The 16,541-nt window shown below is 34.5% G+C and overlaps 1 long non-coding RNA gene and 1 other non-coding gene across 2 annotated transcripts; both read right to left on the minus strand.

The window, feature by feature from the left end:
* Positions 1 to 5,103: 5,103 nt before the first annotated feature.
* LOC122283475 lies at positions 5,104 to 5,210 on the minus strand. Its single transcript, XR_006230878.1, has one exon. It is a non-coding gene; the product is annotated as a small nucleolar RNA R71 (small nucleolar RNA).
* A 2,127-nt stretch (positions 5,211 to 7,337) lies between these two features.
* Positions 7,338 to 11,251, minus strand: LOC122280969. Its single transcript, XR_006230106.1, has 4 exons — positions 11,015 to 11,251; positions 8,633 to 8,778; positions 7,522 to 7,608; positions 7,338 to 7,445 (listed from the first exon to the last, which is right to left on the minus strand). It is a non-coding gene; the product is annotated as an uncharacterized LOC122280969 (long non-coding RNA).
* Between the last annotated feature and the right edge of the window lie 5,290 nt (positions 11,252 to 16,541).

Raw genomic sequence — 16,541 nt, forward strand, 5'->3', positions numbered from 1 at the left:
ATCTCAATAGACCATACTTCTCACTTGATGTACTCTCCAACTTTTCAGATCATCAAATAATAATGCTTTTCCTTCTTCTTCCTCTTTTTTTTTTCAACAATTTGATGGACAAACACATGCCACTTTTGTATTCTTTCCATTTCTACCAACTTTTTTTTTTCGGAGCTCACTCAATTGAACACTTTGCAACTTGTACTCTTCTCTTTTTTCTGTCGTCTTCTTCTTCTTCTTCTTTTTTAATTGAAAATGATAGAATAAAAGAAAGAAAATATAAATTCCACACCTAGTATATACTTGGAAATAAAAAGGGTAAGAAAATCAGTGTATATATTATACTCCAATGTGGAGAGGCATGGATGATATGGGCATATGAAAATAAAAAAACTACATGTGTTTATTGGCTCAAAGTTGGCTACTAGGGGTCTATGATGGAAAAGGATAGCTTGAAAGGCTCAAACGTTAATCTTAAGTTGACCTTCGTCATATCCCAAGTATATCCACCATTGTACCACAAACCATGTAATGATATTCTCAAAAGAAGTGCCCAATTCAACAGATCAATAAACGCTTATCACAATTTACTACATTTGTATGCTCTCAATCCTCTCCAAACTCACATGACTACTTAAGCAAAGAGTTCTCTAGCTACATGTGTCAAACCACCATTTTACCACAAAACTTGGATAAGTGCATTAAGAGTTCTATGAATGCTTCAGCAAAAATGATTATGGTGGGTTTGATGAATTCACGAAGATGGTTATGAATGAGAATGAGTATACATGTGAAAATGATGCACGTGTGATGCAAATTAAAAAAATTGACACATGAAAATATGCCACAGAGTCCCAACAAGCATTTTAAATACTGAATTTGCACCACTACCCCCAACTTAAATGAAACATTATTCTCAATGTTTAAGAATCAAAATTGAATGGGGAGTAACTGAAAATGGTAGAATACACCTGATGAGTGACGTGAGTAGCTTGCTAAACACCAAAGATGGTAACTTGAAATGAAATGAAACTATCCTGCAATCAAAAACAAAGAAAACAACAGTAAACAAAAAGGAAAAGAAAGAAAAAAAAACAAAAAAAAAAAAAGCAAAACAAAATAAATAAAGCAAAACATACCTGGGTGGTGTGGTTAAGGTTGATAGACTGGATCCACAAGTGGAATGTATTCCACTTCCGGAACTTGCCTATCAATTAATACTTTAAGGCGTTGACCATTTACTTTAAAGATCCGATCATCCTTAGGATCTTCTATTTCTACCACCCCATTTATAAAAACATTCCTTACTAAATAAGGGCCAGTCCACCTAGACCGAAGTTTTCCTTGGTACTTGTGAAATCCAAAATCATATAAGTATATTCGGTCATTAGGTTTAAACCTCTTCCTAAGAATATTTTTATCATGAAACGTTTTCATTTTAACCTTATAGACTTTAGACTTAGGCAAATGTTTCAATTTAACTCTTGGTGCTGTCATACTTATAGGAATCTGTTTTCCATATTTCTTAGGCAACTTCTCAAATTTCTGTTGCCAAGCCTATGTGTCATAATCCCGAGTTTCATAAAAAGTAGTACAAATATCAATAACATCAGATGAATCACTAGTAATATCAAACTCAGAATTCACAAGGGGATATTCAAGAGGATCAAAATCATGAATTGTGTGAACTCCCTTGTCTATGAGTGCGTCAATCATGTACGTTTGGTGACACTCATCATCTGTTGGTTGTTTCTCAATATGGAAAATGTTGACCTCCATGGTCATGTTTCCAAAAGATAGTTTCATCAACTCATTCCTGCAATTTATAAGTGAATTAGCCGTAGCAAGGAAAGGTCTACCTAATATGAGAGGAACCTTAGAGTTAGACTCAACAACTGATTGTCCAAAATTAAGAAATCAACAGGATAATAAAACTTGTCAATTTGGATCAAAACATCCTCAACTATCCCTCTCGGTTTCTTAACTGAACGATCAGCCAATTGAAACACAACAGAAGTAGGCTTAATTTCACCCAAACCAAGCTGCAAATAAATAGAATAAGGCATCAAATTAACACTAGCTCCTAAATCTAGCAAGGCTTGCCCAAACTCATGATTCCCAATATTACATGCAATGGTTGGACAACCAGGATCCTTGTACTTAGGAGGAATTCGTTGTTCAATTAAAGCACTAACTTGCTCTGTCAGAAATGTTGTCTTCTTAACATGATGCTTTCTCTTAACTGTACACAAATCTTTAAGAACTTTTGCATAAGTGGAAACTTATTTAATAACATGCAAAAGAGGAAGGTTAATCTTTACCTGTCTGAGGTTCTCCAAGATTTCATTACTAGGATCCAAAGTTCGCATACCAGATTTTAAAGCTTGAGGAAATGGTACCTTAACTGGACTCTTGATTACCTCGGCATCCTTGGGAAACTCGGTACTATCATTGTTTTGTTCCTCTTCAACATCATTTGGTTTATCAGTTGTTTGAATGTGTAAGGACTTACCACTTCTTGTCACAATGACATTGACCTCTTTCAAATTTTTTTGTGCCATATGATGACCTTGGGGTGTGGATTGAGCTTAAGAAGGAAACTTGCCACGCTCATTCACACTCAAGGAGCTCATTATCTTGGATATATGACTCTTTATCTCTTTGTTTTCTTCAACAACCTGCATAATCAAAGATTCAAACTTTTGATTAGTTTTACTCTGTGCCTCAATAAAAGCATGTAAAGTATCTTCTAAGGGGCTCCTAGAAGATGAAAGTGCATGATATGGTGTAGGATATGATCTAAGGGGTTGTGCAGGTGGTTGGTTTTCAGACTTCCAGCTAAAATTGGGGTGATTACGCTACCCAGGATTGTAGGTATCAGAGAAAGGTGCAACAGGCTTCATGTACATACTTAAGGCATTACATTGTTCCTCATACATCCCTCTCATCTCAACAAATGTGGGACACTCTTGGACAAGGTGATCTACCCCGCCACACATAAAACATGGTTTAAAAGACTCTGCATGATTAGCCACGTGTGTTGACTTTAAGTTTTTATTCTTTAACAACTCTAACTCCCTAGTGAGCATCTCAACCTTAGCCTTTAGGTTATCTTTTTTCCTGAGATGGTAAATTCCACCACCATTTAGGTTTCCTGCAGGTCGTGACCTATTTGTGCTCTCAATAGCACTAGGTCCAGTCCAAGTATGAGCTTTTTCAACAAGCTCATTGAGGTATTGATGACTTGCAAAATTTTATATTGCAGAATTCACAAGATCGCTCGAGCGGAGGCTTTTTGCCGCTCGAGCGAATTCAGGCAGATTCAAACGCTCGACTTCCGCTCGACAGGGAGCTCGAGCAGGTTGCTGGAAAACAAGGTTCGCTTGAGCGGAGACATTGGCCGCTCGAGCGAAATCAGGCAGAGTCGAACGCTCGATGTGTGCTCGACACCCTGCTCGAGCGAATATCATATTTTGACAGAATTAGGGTTTTCCGCCGTGAGACCATATAAAAGAGATTTTTCACTCTATGGCCGCGACTTTTGACTGGAGAACACTTTTTGGGAGAGAAAAACATAGCTAGAGGGATTCAAATCATCTGTTTTGGAGAGGAAATTCTAATTTATTGCACATACGTTGGAATCATACACGATCGCGGATGGGAGAAAAGCGTTGAATCGTTCCCTTGAGCTTTTGACGACGAGTTGCGGCTGCAAGGAGAATTTTTCAGTGTTTATTTTCTTCCAATCTTCTCAGAACAATTATGGTGAATTCGTTTATGTTGAATTCCATTTCTAGCATGAGCTAAATTTTCTTCATTTTAGGAAAACGATGTAACCTATTTCCGAACTATGCTAGATTGTCTATGCTAATTTAATGCAATTCTCTCTTTGTTTATCTGATTTATTCTGAGTTTATTGCTTCTAATTAACTGGTCATTGATTAGATGATAAATAATCTTGTGATTTGCTATCGAAAGAGGGAATCATAGGGTAGATCTTGAATATTTCAGCATAGGTAAGTATAGAGATCGAAAGACTTGTATGAACCTATGTAGTAACTAAATCATTGATCTTATTGCTTTCTTGATTATTTAATTTGCATACTCTTGTGTGAATTGATAAACTAGAATCACTTCCAATTGACTATCGAAAGAGGCTTTTGGATGAATTAGAGATTTGCTAATAGATAAAAGAGAATTAAATTAAGTTAGCTGGATGAGAAAAGCGTAGTGAAGAATTAGGTGAAATCGATTTCCTAGAAGTTTTCTTCGCATTAATTTGATCTTCGAACATCAGTTTTATTTCCTTTGCGTATTTCTCTTTGAGTTGATCTAGTTTAATTTGCAACTACAAAAATCTTAGTGATTCCTCTAGATAAAATCAAGTTTAGTATAATTTTGGTAATTGGCAAAAGTAAGGTACCAATCCCTGAGGACGATACTCTTCTTACCACTTTATTATAAAACTACGATACTGTGCACTTGCAGTTTTGCACCGGTCAAGTTTTTGGCGCCGTTGCCGGGGATTGGTTTATTCTTATTCTTTTTGTCAATATCGATACAAAGTAATCTTGGTTTTAATTTAGAATTTTGTTTTAATTTGTTCTACAGGGGTGTTTTTGACATTGGATGCGCCGTGCTAGATCTCGTGATATTATTCCTGTTGATCCGGGGATTGAAAGAACTCTTAGATCACTAAGAAGAAATAAGATACTAGCCATGGCTGAAGAAGATCGTGAGGTACTACCACGCACCTTGAAGGACTATGTACGGCCCGTTGTGAATGGAAATTACTCGAGCATAATGCGTCAGCCAATTAATGCCAACAACTTTGAGCTCAAACCAGCTTTGATTAACATGGTGCAGCAGGCTCAATTCAGCGGATCGCCACTTGATGATCCCAATATTCATTTGGCAATGTTCTTGGAGATCTGCGACACTGTGAAGATCAATGGTATTACTGAAGACACCATTAGACTGAGATTGTTTCCTGTTTCTTTGAGGGACAAGGCTAGAGATTGGCTACAATCTCTACAACCGGGAAGCATCGTTAGTTAGCAGGACATGGCTGAGAGGTTTCTTGCTAAATTCTTTCCTCCTGCAAAAACAGCCCAACTCAGGAGTGAGATTGGCCAGTTCAAACAAAATGATTTTGAGTCACTCTATGAAGCATGGGAAAGGTATAAGGACTTGGTTCGACGTTGCCCACAACATGGATTGCCAGATTGGTTGCAAGTTCAGATGTTCTATAATGGGTTAAATGGGCAAACTCGAACTATAGTTGATGCTGCTTCTGGTGGAACTTTGATGTCGAAGACAGCTGAAGGTGCTACTGCAGTTTTGGAAGAAATGGACTCAAACAGCTATCAATGGCCAACTGAGAGGACTTTGGCTAAGAAAGTTGCTGGAATTCATGACTTATCTCACAATTCTTCTACCGTCTCCCCGGCAATGGCGTCAAAATTTGATTACGCCCAAAGAATAACGCGGTAGTTGTAGCACAGCTTTGGGGTGTCGATTCTACATGGAGACAAATTAAAAGAATAGCAAGAGGAACAAAGAATCTAAAGAAAAATATTAAACAAGTAATGGAGAACAAAGATTAATTTTAAATGTAAATTAAAGTGAAGCAAAGTGATTAACAGAAAAAGTACTCAAATTTGACGAACAGTAGAGCGTCGAGAATCCTTTGCACAAATCCGGTATTTTAATTATTCTTAATTCATTGGATAACTCAATTAGGAACTCAATTCCCAAAATTTCCAATCGGAAGGTATAGATTTATAAACCAAAATTAAATCAAATTTAACCATTTGAAAAATCATTCACCACTTTTAAAATACGTAAATTACTACCCCTATTGAGAAAATCCAATGACGACAATATACTCAGGGAGCGATATTGCAGCAAAAAACTAAATCAATATAGATAAATAATTAATCCAAACATAATCAAAGAACTAATCCATTCAATAGAAAAAGCATGACTGAATTCATAAATAGAATAAATTCTATGATTATTCGGAGAAGAAAACATCAACGATAAATTGAGAATGATAAAACAAAAGAATTTTAGCAATTGAAAATCAAATACATGAATTAAAAATAAATTAGAAATACCATCTAATGTGCAAGTTCATCTCTAACCCTACTTGAGAATTTAGTTACCCATAAATATAATGGACAACAAAAATCTCTAGAGAAAACTGAAGCGAACGGTGGCCATGGAAGTGATTTTATCCTCTCTTCAGATCTGCCTCTTGTGCCTCTTCCTCCCCCCCTTCATGCTAATGATATGCTTATATAGGGTAAGAAAGAAACCCTAATGTGCTCTTGATTTCGACATAAAAAAATCGCCTAAATTTTAGGACTTATCTTGGCAGCCACGTACGCCCTTCAGGATTTCGAATTTAGAAATCATTATTAGAGACAAAGTTATAGCCATTTAAGATAGCTTTCTAATGCATCAAGAATCGCATCAATCCGATATGTGAGTAGAAAGATACAGTCAAAAGACTAAAGTATGTCCAGACTGTCTCCTAGCGAATTTCGGACTTGGACTTATTGTAGTTTCATTTTGTGATTTTTTTTCTTTTTCTTTTCTTCCAAATTGCTCTCAAACCCCATGAATGTCTTCCTTTGAATTTGATTGGGCTTGACTTACTCTTTTATAAACTCTGAAATTAGATATAAAAAAACTGCTTATGAGTATCCCAACGTAAATAGAAATTCAATTTAAGAATACACATGAATTCCTATAATTTCTGTTCACATTTTAACATTTTAGTCCAATAATAAGGTATTTGGAGTGTACTTTCACACACTCATCACATGATTAACAGAAGTATAGCATAGAAAGAGCCAAGTCACCAATCGTATGACCTCCATCAGAAGAGGGTGCGCTCAGAATAAGGCTGCTCCAAATTGAAGGTTCCTGAAAGAAGCTGAAGTATGCATAGGTTGGGGAAGAGGAACCTCGTGAATAGGGATCCCCCGACTAACACTAGTTGAACTGTTTAAAATAAGCATATCATCAAAATGGTTAAAGGTTGCAACAGCAGACTTATGAAGACCCTAGAATGGAAAAGTCATGTATTTTTACCCCAATAAATTCAGCTCTAGGATTTTTCTGTACTGGGATGGTAATTTCACCAAGCCTGCAAGGGAAAACTCTGCTTCTTTTTGGGATTGGTCCATATTCCTTGACATCATCTCTGTAAAATTCACAAACTACAAAAACCAAAACAATGCACTACCTGTCAATCCAACATTGACCAAAAATGTGTCACAATGATACGAGTCCAGAAGATAGAGCAAAATGAAATCCGAAAGACTCAGGACTACTTGCCTGGAAATTATCAAAGTCACGAGCAGGGGATGTTATCATGAAATTCTCCCATGCTTTCCCAAGGCCCATCTCCAACCCCAACGAAAATAATTGACAAAGGATACTTGCTGCAAATTGTAAAGCATAGTAAATAAGCAGCTTGAAGCAGAGTTTATGATCATAAATAGGCAATCAAGGCATTACCTCGCTTTTACAATTGCATCAAAAGTTTTCCCTTCATTAGCGTGCCTGACTGCAAAACTTTCCAATCAGAAACTGGAGCTTCTGTAGCTATAAGTAATACAATATGGACCTTTCTGTGTTAAACTTGAACTTGTAAGCTTTTCATTTTTAGTATTAGTTAGCTCTACTTCCTCTTAAGATAAAGTTATCAATCCAATGAGATGTTATTTTTCTCTAGGATTCTGCTTCCAATGCTAATCCTCTTATCATTGAGGGGAATTTGATGGCATCTAGAACCATAGGGTGTCTGTAGCAAATATGAATGGGTGGAGAATCTTTTTCTCTGTTTTTTTTTTTTTTTCCGATAAGCAAATGGGTGGGGAATCTATATGATTGGGAAAAATATCTACGTATTGTTGTGCCCAGGAATTATGCAAAATTTCTACTCTTCACCATACTCAATTTTATATAGGTTGCGTTCTTCACAATACCATGCAATTTTAACACTCTATTTAACATAGAGATACGCAAGCTTTTTCATGGATACGCTCATATTGACAACGTTTAGATGTTTATTCTGGAATTCTTTGGGCCAGACTTCAGTATAGGTTGCGTTCTTCACAATACCATGCAATTTTAACACTCTATTTAACATAGAGATATGCAAGCTTTCATGGATACACTCATATTGACAATGTTTATATGTTTATTCTGGAATTCTTTGGGCCAAACTTCAGTATACTCAAACACATTAGAATTAATGGAAAACTTCAAAATTTCTAGAAATATAACACTTTCAGTATTCAAAATCAAAAGCCAAGTGATACTGGAAATTATGGAATCATTTTGGTCTGTAAAGTGTGCGCATCTAGATCAAGATTCTTCTAAATAGGTGATGACGTACAGACAAGAGACAAAGTACCTTTCCATCAGCTATTATCAGTAACACATGATACAGGCCACCACTTTTCTCAACAACAGTAATGGCCATTTCAATGACAGGGGCAAATGAGGTTGGCCCCGTGCAGGAAAGGGATACAAAAGAACCTAAGCAAAGGCCAAGAGGAAAAAGACAAAAGGAAGAAAGAAGAGGAAGAAGAATGTCAGTGAAAAGAATAATCGAGGTTCAAACCTGCAAGTTGTACGTGAGGTACCAAGTCTCTATATCGTTTCAATACTTCTTCATATCCATTACATAAATTCTCATCAGCATAGAAACTGAAAATGTCTCGATCACGTGTTGTTGCTGTCAATTGAATTGCATATAATCTTATTTATCTACAGGACAAATTCAGAAAAGAAAAAAGAAACAATGTAACACCAATACAGAAGAAATACCATCGCCAAATCCAAAACGGCAAATCGAGTTGTTCTCATTAAGTATCTCAGAATGTCATATTAGAATCAACAAGACCACACCAAGTCATAGATATCAATGACTACAATTATCTAAAGATTTCTTCAAGGATAGGGATATCAATATCAGTTAGATATAGACAATTGCAATGCACCAGTCGTTTTTCTCAATTAGAGCATAAACCAGTACTTGAAAACGAGTTGAGACGCAAGAAGAATAAAGCAAATGCCTTCTTCTTCATCTCAGTGAACTGAGGTGCTTAATACATTCAGAGTCACACATGCAGGTCTGTGTGCGTGTATAACCTTGAAATAGGAATTGTAAATTTATACAATAAATTTTCCCATGCTCCTGTCCATGCTTGATCATGACCAGGAGATGTCAAACACCACCACAGCTCCTCCAGAAGATCACTGATAGTACAGTGCAGATTTTTAACACTCATAAAATAACAACATGCAAAGTCGAATGCCTCACCAAGGATCTTCTTGTTTCTTTTTCTTTTCTTTTTTTAATATCCGTGAGTGTCTGTGCTAGCATGTGCGCACCCCGACTAATCCCACAAGACCCTAAAGTTAACAGCCACGTAACCTCCAGTTATTGGTGGAATAACATTAGTTGGGTAAGATTAAAAACCACACTATAATAATTTAAGTGTCTCAAATATATTACAGCGATAATGACATTTGAGATTCCCCAAGTGTCTTTGTAAAACTACGAAATTGTCTACCAATTTCCTTGAACAAATTGGTAAGATCTCAATATTATGATTATTAAACGAATTAAATACTTAAAGAAAATAATCAAACTTGCAAGACACAACAATTGGATACAAAGGAAAACCCTTTAAAGAACTCTTTAAAGATAAAACCGTACGGGGCAGTCAAACCTAGAAAAGTCAATTTTATTATTTAAAAATCAATTACAAGTAATTCTCAATTACAAAACTTTTATAACTTGACTCTCTTACTTGTTCAGGCAAATGACCAATTTGTCTTCTACTGCAGTAGCAGCCAGAACCTCTGGCGATCACAAATATGAAAATTCACTAAAGAATTTTCTCACCAAAAAATGTACTAGAAAGTGCTCGAGAAAATATGTAGATCTGAATCTCTACAAATCCTAACCAATAGGATCTCTTAAATAAACAATCTAGAAAGAGTTCCAGTTGAAGTAAGATTCTGCTGACGGATAGAATCTGTCGCGAGCCTAACGAATTGCTAACATTTCGCAATAACTCTTCTGCAGTGACTAATTTATGTTCAGCTTCTGTTTTGGATAAATGCAGATCCTCATGAACTCGAATTTTACCTAAATGATTTATCTAAACAATTTCTAAGACTTCTAGATAAACTCAATATTGTTTAGAGATAAAGTCAATAATTATTTTATAGTCAATAGTCATCTAATCCTAACCAACTTTTGCCTTTATAATTTCCCTCTTTGACGGATTGGTGACAAAACCAACTTGATGAATGTAATATAAAACCTATCAAAATCACAAACAGCAAACCAATAAACCAAGTAGAAATTCCAAGCAAATAATCAAGAATAAAAACTTATGTCCAGCAAAAATAAACTTTCTCCCCCTCCATATCATTCAACTCCCCCTCAACAAATTCATTTCAGCAAATTCATTAAACTCCCACTCAACAACACACTTACTCAAATTCCCCCTAAATTTCACAATACCAAAATATTTTAATTTGTTCTTCCAATACTCCCCCTTTTTGTCACTAATCTGGCAAGACACAAAAGAGAATAAATATCATATATGTGTGCCAAAATGAAGACACTAAGAAAGACATGATGAACAACTCCCATGTGTCTCAACTTTTTATGGATTAAATGCACATGATGTATGAGCATGAATGTATGTCAAACAATGAGCAAATGATTAAGACAACTTGGTTGAGACAAAAACTCAAACACTTGGTGTGCACTGGAATAAAATTGAAATGTATAATCACATAACCTACCAAAAATCGTCCTCAATACATGCATAAAATCAAACCATATGAGCATATATTTTAGATTTTAAGATATGCCAGCCCCAACATCCAAACAACAATCAAAATCCCAATCTCCATATATATGCGCCAAAATCCAAAAGACTAGAACTGGAAAGAGAGAGAAGTTTGATTCAAGTAGGCTTACCGTGATGTTGAAAAAGGAGTTTAAGAGAGTATGTATGTAATCCCGAGTGAATAGAAACCAAAATGAGTGATGTGGGCACTGAGGATTAGGGCTGGTGTGATATGGCTAAGGACCCGTGCAAGTGAAAATGACTTATGTTTCAGGGCTAAGGGTATACAAGATAGGCAGTTGAGTTTTTAAGTCACTAAGTGATTGTTGCCGTGCGTGTGCCATATGCCATATAGTCTCGCTGGGACTTATGCTAGTATTTCATAATACAATTCCCAGACTTATCCAATACCCTATACTGACAAAAAAATAAAAAAAAAATTATATTTATATTTTTGTATTTATTTTATATAAACCAAAATAAATAGAGATTAGAAAAAATAAAAATAACATAGTGTAAGCATAAGCAATAGGGCAAGTAACATGCCTAAATGCATCTTAATTTAAACATAGTGTAACTCACAAAACAAATTCAATAGAGTACACCCTCTTATTTGCAACAATCACTATGTATGTTCACTCCTCATAAGATCATCAATATCAAAATTCATGTGAGCGTGTGAGTGAGCAAACTTATATAAGGTAGCAACTATTTTTTTTTCTCTTCAATATATTTTTATAATATTATGCATGAGTATATTCTTCTTATAGATGCTTCCAAGAGATTGTCACTCACCTCAAAAGTCAAACTTTATGCTAGGGCCTAAATAGATGAGCATCTCCTCTAAACACTAGTTTGCACAACCCTTTTTTTTTTTATGTCTATTTTTGTTGCTCATCTTTTTCCACAATGATTAGAGCAACGATTCTTTCTATAAGGAATTAAGGAGATAAATCTGTGTAAGGTGTTAGTCTTTTTCCGCAATGATTTAACACCAACTTTTTCTATATGGATCAACTCTTTGTGTTTGGCAAGAGGAGAACTTTTTATTAATGTACTAAGTTGAACTAGTATTAGTCAATTCAAGGCATGAACTCCCTCTATGATGAGCATCTCAATAACCAATATAAATTCCAATTATACTATGCATACATACAAGTTCCTCACTGTGCATTGAAAATGAACTTTGCCAAGGTAATCCATAGGGTTAGTATGCACAAAGTGAATTGCACAAAATAGAGAGATGCATAGGTTCAAAAACTTATTAAGTGAGAATATAAGTGTTCAAATTTTGACATATCAAGCATGCACTTTCTTTAAAGAAAAAATTTAAACCAAACCAAAAAAAAAAAAAAATTGTATTATATTTTTCTTATTTAAAACTGAAAAACAGAAACATAAAAGCAAAACAGAAAAATAAAATGCATGTACTAGACTAATGCAATAATATAAAAAATGCAAGAATATGCAAGTAATCATATCAATTAATGTGACATGGCATCTTCTTTGACCACCCACTTTACTTTAAACTTTGACCGATTCTTTTCATCAACACCATTTTGTACGATCTTTTCTTTATTTTAAAAGTAAAGATATGCTAGTTTACCAAGTTTGAGACTTATGGAGGTTATTTGATGACTCAATCTTTAACCTTATTTTCTAAATTCTTTTTGTTCCTTGTATATTTTATTTTTCCTTCTTTTTTATTTATTTTTCTTAAGTTAAAAAAAATGTGGCTTTCTATGGCCAAGAATAACACAAAAATGACAAATAGAAGTAAACTTACCTTCGGACTTACCTTGATTGGGTTTCTTTGTCATTGATCTATCATGTGAGGCTTTTGGAACATGAGTTTTAGACACGGCCTTCTTTGGAGCTTCCTCATCTTGATTTCCTTTAATAAAAATGATATCTTTTAATGAAGTGGTAGCGGATGATGAGCCTTTAAATTCCATACCTTGGAAAGTCATATACCCCAAACCCGTGCGATCACAACTAGATTTTTAAAAACTCAACATCTCTTCTAATTTCTGTATTGTTGTTTTTTGTTTGCACTTCTGAAACTTTTCTAATTCTTTTTCTAGTGCAGCCTTTTGATCTTTTAATATTGATACTTCAATACCAGAAATTTTTAATGCCTCAAAAAGATTGTTTTTCTCATTCTCCACAGCAGTAAATCTATTGTATAGCTTTTTGTTGAGTTTCTTTAATTTGATCACTTCTTTACACACATCATTGTATGCTTCCTGTAAACTTAACTCATGATCAGTCACAACTAGAGCAACCTCTGAATCACTATCATCATCATCACTTTCAGATTTTATTAGCCCAATATCAGAAAAATCATTAACAACAGTAGAAAAAGCCACAAAAGTATTGTCATCATCAGATGATAAACTTGAAGTTTCAGATTCTGAACTATCACTAAGTGTGACATTCAATGTTTTTCCTTTACTTTTCTTGAAATTTAGACATTCAATTCTTATGTGACCATAACCAGTACATTCATGATACTTTACTTTATCATTATTATCAGATTTTTCTTTATTCTATTTTTCAGAATAATTTTTCTTTGCAGAAAATTTCTTACCCTTTTTTTTTCTTTTCACTGGACTTTTTATTAAATATGAATTTTCTGAACTTTCTTGTTATGAGATCTATATCTTCATTGTTAAAATTTTCTTCATCAGAAAAATCATCTTGATCATCTTTTACTATTTTTAAAGCAATGGACATACCTTTTCTTGTTTGAAGAAGTGAGGATTCATACGTTTGTAAGGAACCGACCAGCTCTTCAACTTTTGTTGTATCCAAATCCTTACTTTCCTCAATGGCAGTAACTTTGTGTCGAAATCTTTTAGGTAAAGACCTCAAAATCTTCCTCACAACTCTTGAATCCTCCACCTTCTTGCCGAGATTAAACCTGGAATTCACAAGATCATTTAGTTTAGCATAAAAATAATTAAAACTCTCATCTTCTAACATTTTAATCTCTTCAAATTTTGAGGTTAGCATCTGCAATTTCGAATTTTTTACTATTTTTGTGCCTTTATGTGTAACCTCTAAAATATCCCAAATTTCTTTAACAATCTCACACATGGAAATTCTTTTAAATTCTTCGGAGAATACCACCATGAAGACAACTTTAAGTCCTTTGATATTCCAGTTGCAATTTATGATCTCATCTCTAATCCAAGCATCAAGAGATGTCTCGGGCTTAGTCCATCCTCATTCAATCGAATCTCATACACGTTCATCCATAGACTTGAGGAAATCCCTCATACGAACTTTCCAATAAGCATAATTTTTCCCATCGAAGTGTGGTGGAACATATAATGACATCGACATGATCTACAAGGACACGGATCACACTCAAATGAGTGAACCACGCTCTAATGCCAATTGAAATTCCCCAAGCATCCCTGTAAAACTACGAAATTGTCTACTAATTTTCTTGAACAAATTGGTTAGATCTCAATATTATGATTATTAAACGAATCAAATACTTAAAGAAAATAATCAAACTTGCAATGCACAATGATTGCTTACGAACGGAATTTAAAGAACTCTTTAAAGGTAAAACCCTACGGGGTAGCCAAACCCAGGAAAGTCAATCTTATTATTTAAAAATCAATTACAAATAATTCTCAATTACAAAACTTGTAACTTGACTCTCTTACTTATCTAAACAAATGACTCATTTGCCTTCTACCACAGTAGCAGCTAGAACCTCTGGCGATCTTCAAACTATTGACTTCCCTCCTGGAACTCCAGTAGCTGAAATCCAATCAACGATCTTTCACACTTGAAGCACGATTACACTCAAAGAGAGATCACAAATATGAAAATTCATTAAGAAATTTTCTCATCAAAAAATGCACTAGAAAGTGCTCTAGAAAATATGTAGATCTAAGTCTCTATAAATCCTAACCAATAGGATCTCTTAAATAAATAATCTGGAAAGAGTTCTAGTTGAAGTAAGATTCTGCTGATAGATAGAATTTGTCGCGAGGATGTCTCCTAACGAATTGTTGACATTTCGCAATAACTCTCTTCTGCAGTGACTAATTTCTGTTCAGCTTCTGTTTTGGATAAATGCAGATCTTCATGGACTCAAATTTTACCTAAATGACTTATCTAAACAATCTATAAGACTTCTAAATAAACTCAATATTGTTTAGAGATAAAGTCAATAATTATTTTACATTCATTCAAAAATTACAAATATTTTGATTATTTAGTCATCTAATTTTAGCCAACTTTTGCCTTTACAACATTAAACAGCTTCTCACTAAAAAGGGGAAAGGCAAACTTGGTCAAAGTTCCTACCACTTCAAAATGAAAGCAACAGTGTTTTTCAGAATGAGGCATGCCTTGAAGGTTGAAGTCGTTGCCAGAAACAAGCTACGACATTAAAGAACTGAATGACACTTAGGTGTTTGGAAATCTTTCTCTATTTTATTTAACTGTGCAAGTCTATATATAGCAGTAACAAGGATGAGTTTTCTATACAACAATATTCTATATTTGAAATCCTAAAGGAAAAAGATAATTGTGCAGTAGCATTATCGTCATCTCTTGGTTTGATCTTGATTCAAATCTTAAGCTGATTTTCTTAGTTTCAAAAGATAACTTGTCATCAATAGACATTCAACATGAGAGAATGGCTAGATCTTATCATTCTCCAGTTACACCAATTCATTCACTTAGAAACAGAAAATGCAGTATTAACTCTTCCAGGCTCTTATAATTGACAGCTAAACCAGCATCGATTGGAGCACGCAAGGAAGAATAGTTTCCTCCTATTAGCTCTATCCTGTAGATACGTAGGTTTACTTATTTGTTGAACAAATGGATTAAATTAAAAAACTTCAGAGGATCTAAACCATGTCAAAATAATGTCAAGAACTTTTTGAAGGGGAAGACAATTCAATTAGCATTATGTACCAATATGACTGACCGGTGCAAAACTGCAAGTGCACAGTATCGTAGTTTTATAGTAAAGTAATAAGAAGAGTATCGTCCTTAGGGATTGGTACCTTACGTTTGCCAAATACTAAAATTATACTAAACTTGATTTTATTTAGAGGAATCGCTAAGATTTTTGTAGTTGCAATTTAAACTAAAATCGACTCAAAAGAAATATGCAAAGGAAATAAAACTGATGTTCGAAGATCAAATTAATGGGAAGAAAACTTCTAGGAAATCGATTTCACCTAATTCTTCACTATGCTTTTCTCATCCAGCTAACTTAATTTAATTCTCTTTTATCTATTAGCAAATCTCTAATTCATCTAAAAGCCTCTTTCGATAGTCAATTGGAAGTGATTCTAGTTTATCAATTCACACAAGAGTATGCAAATTAAATAATAAAGAACGCAATAAGACCAATGATTTAATTACTACACAGGTTCATACAAGTCTTTCGATCTCTATACTTACCTATGCTGAAATATCCAAGATCTACCCTATGATTCCCTCTTTCGATAGCAAATCACAAGATTAATAATCATCTAATCAATGGCCAGTTAATTAGAAGCATTAAACTCAGAATAAATCAGATAAACAAAGAGAGAATTGCATTAAATTAGCATAGACAAACAAGCATAGTTCGAAAATAGGTTACATCGTTTTCCTAGAATAAAGAAGATTAGCTCA

The sequence above is a fragment of the Carya illinoinensis genome, chromosome 11 (genome assembly GCF_018687715.1).
Source record: "Carya illinoinensis cultivar Pawnee chromosome 11, C.illinoinensisPawnee_v1, whole genome shotgun sequence".
NCBI classification, from domain to species: Eukaryota; Viridiplantae; Streptophyta; class Magnoliopsida; order Fagales; family Juglandaceae; genus Carya; species Carya illinoinensis.